The sequence below is a fragment of the Haplochromis burtoni genome, unplaced genomic scaffold, assembly GCF_018398535.1.
Source record: "Haplochromis burtoni strain Fernald_Lab_line unplaced genomic scaffold, NCSU_Asbu1 Contig_45, whole genome shotgun sequence".
Lineage (NCBI taxonomy): Eukaryota > Metazoa > Chordata > Actinopteri > Cichliformes > Cichlidae > Haplochromis > Haplochromis burtoni.
Genome location: NW_024582406.1, coordinates 2,005,317 through 2,007,956, shown reverse-complemented (window position 1 = coordinate 2,007,956; position 2,640 = coordinate 2,005,317). Strand labels below are relative to the sequence as shown.

The 2,640-nt window shown below is 41.5% G+C and overlaps 1 protein-coding gene across 1 annotated transcript in view; it reads right to left on the bottom strand.

Moving 5' to 3' along the window:
- Positions 1-925, bottom strand: part of LOC102297095 (prostaglandin E2 receptor EP1 subtype) — a 4,861-nt gene extending 3,936 nt beyond the window's left edge. Inside the window, exon 1 of the mRNA XM_005926721.3 lies at positions 704-925. The gene's annotated coding sequence lies outside the window, so the exon portion shown is untranslated. The remainder of the gene's footprint in view (positions 1-703) is intronic.
- Positions 926-2,640: the final 1,715 nt, after the last annotated feature.

Below are 2,640 nucleotides of genomic sequence, written 5' to 3'. Positions count from 1 at the left end.
AGCAGGTGTGTGTACATAGGAACAGCGTTAAAATAACAACAACTGTTTATTTACTGTCTTCTCAGTTAGAGCAGGCAAAAGGTGCTCGGGATAACGTGACTTACATTTCGAGAGCCACAAATTTGTTCTGGGCACCCTCAGATGGCTCGGAACAAATAGCCTCACTTATCTTTTCATAGCAGTCGAGAAGAGAAGTCTGAACAAGTTCTGACAGCCATCAAGACACTGCTACACACATTCCTTTAAAGTGTAGTTACAGTACAGCAGAGTCAGCGACAAAACTATCACTAGGTTAAATCAAAACAGAGGAAATCATACATGCAGACTCGCGCATGCTGCAGAGACAGCAATCTATACACAGGGGAGAAAAATTATGTCTTCTAATCTAAACACTTTGAGAGTCCATCTGTCCATCAAAAGACATTTAAAGATTTAGTTGTGGTTTGTTTCTTTATCTGAACCCCATATTATTCTGTGCCTGCTAACATATCATCAGAAACATGAGTAAAAAAAAGAACTATTAAAAAATGCTGAAAGCCCATAAGGACACACAGAAGTTTAGTTTAGTCGTTTCTTTTACATTTTTAAAGAGTTTGCTTTAAAGTGGGCAGTCATAGGTTTTCCATCTTCTGATATAAAAGAAGAACAAAACACACACACATTTTTCATGTAAAGTTAACATTTTAAAAGCTACTCTGCTTACCTGTGCAATGTAAAATCCATGGGAATGATTCGATGCATGTGAAAGCACGTTAATCCAAGCTGTTTTTTATTTTGTCTTGTTTTGCGCCCGAGAACGATGACTCCTTCACCTGGAGTGTTTCCTCATTAGAAAACTACGTAATGAGCTCCTCTCTCAGAACAAGCAGCCTCTCTGTTGCATTGCACAAGCATGTTCTCTGTGAGGCGCGAGTGCGACTGGCTGCTTTTATACTAAAGAGCTGCACCGTGCACACACCGCCTCTGGGAGTCTTAGTCATTGAAAATCACTTATTTCCTGCAGACAGACAGACTTTCATGAGTGCAAGGAATGAACGGGCTAGAAATCCCATGTCCCACATATGAATATTTTAAAATCCGGCTGTCTCGGGTTCCACCTCACCAAACAATACAGGGGCTCAAATGTTAAGCCTACAACTATGTATAGATTCTGAAATCTACATGGACAGACCTGCACAATTCTGCAGGAATACAAAAAGCTTCTTTAGAGTGTCTCTTTTAATGTGCAGTGATGAAGCTGCTGACTGAAATAAATCTGACTTTGCATGGCAGCAGTCTTCTAAGAATGTTTCAAATTATATTTTCTGTCACTGCTAGAAAGATGACTCTTTATATTAAACATATTAAACCAAAGTGTCAAAGAACAAACCCACAGTTTGCGCGAGTAATTCAATATGAGTCCCCTAAATTCCCCATTTCAGACACTTTTTTCTTCCCCTGACTCTTTATGATGTCACAGAGAAGGGCTAGCCCTCTACTGTGAGGACAGAAGTGCCACTAACTTGCTGTTTAAACCATATATTTTGTGAGGGGCAAGTCAATCACATGAAAGTTGGCTTAATGGCAGGACGAAGCGAGTGAAAACAGCTTGTTTCACACTACGGGTGAACTGAGGGGCTTGCAGCATAAAGGCTTATTTTGCATTACTCAAGTTCAAGACGCAAAACATTAAGTTAGAAACGATTAAAATGCCTCCTTTGATTAACTTTAATCTGCATTTAATATTTGCTTTTGCTGCTAAAGAGACGTGTCCGTGTCTGTTGATCCTTTAGAAATTAAAACACGCACTCCGTTCTCCAGAGACTCATCTGAACAACATCAGCAGCTCTGTGGTCAGCTCTCATCAATGTAAACCAGCTGTGCTCCCACCGATACAAACATGTCTGCTTCAACCTCTGGGGCCCACAGCTGCAACATCGTGATTTTCCAGTTCGCCAGAGGACCAGACAGACTGCTGATAATAAACTGCTAAGACTGCACTCAGTTGATGAAAAGAAGGTATCCGGAGCTACTCGGATTTCCAACATCGCCAATCGGCCGTATCTCTGCACTTAAGAAACTAATGAAATTCCTCTTCGAGCAAGAGGACGTGTTATTATACTGTTACCTTATATCAAAACAGCATGAGGAATCTGCTGTCAAATGATAAGGCTAATGTACACAATACACCTCTATGTTCCTAGACACAATGCTGCTGCTGTGTGTGTGGAAAGTCCGCTTTGACTGGCAAGGAAATGAAGTGAGGAGTGTGCATGTATACCGGATCAGTTCAATCAAAAAAACACAAGTGCTCTTTCACATCTAAGCTTGTGAACTGCATGTGTAAGTGTCCCACTGAATGACACAGCATGCCATTAGAGATAGGTGCAGCTAAAGCACCATTAGCTTGGGTTAATGCAGTCCTGTCCGGTTTTAAAACCTTGCACACGTATGACTAAATGGATGAATTCAGTATTCACGAATGGGAAAGAGCTTGGGTGGAGAGACGGAGGTGCAGATGAGTGATCCACTGATGAGGGAGGCTGTTAGGATGGTTGGACAGGAAGTTTGCTGTGGGGAACAAAAACGGAAAGGTTGCCAACTATGGACCGTTTTCCATCTACAGAGCTATGCCAAAATGAGCCATAACTGTGACCTAAC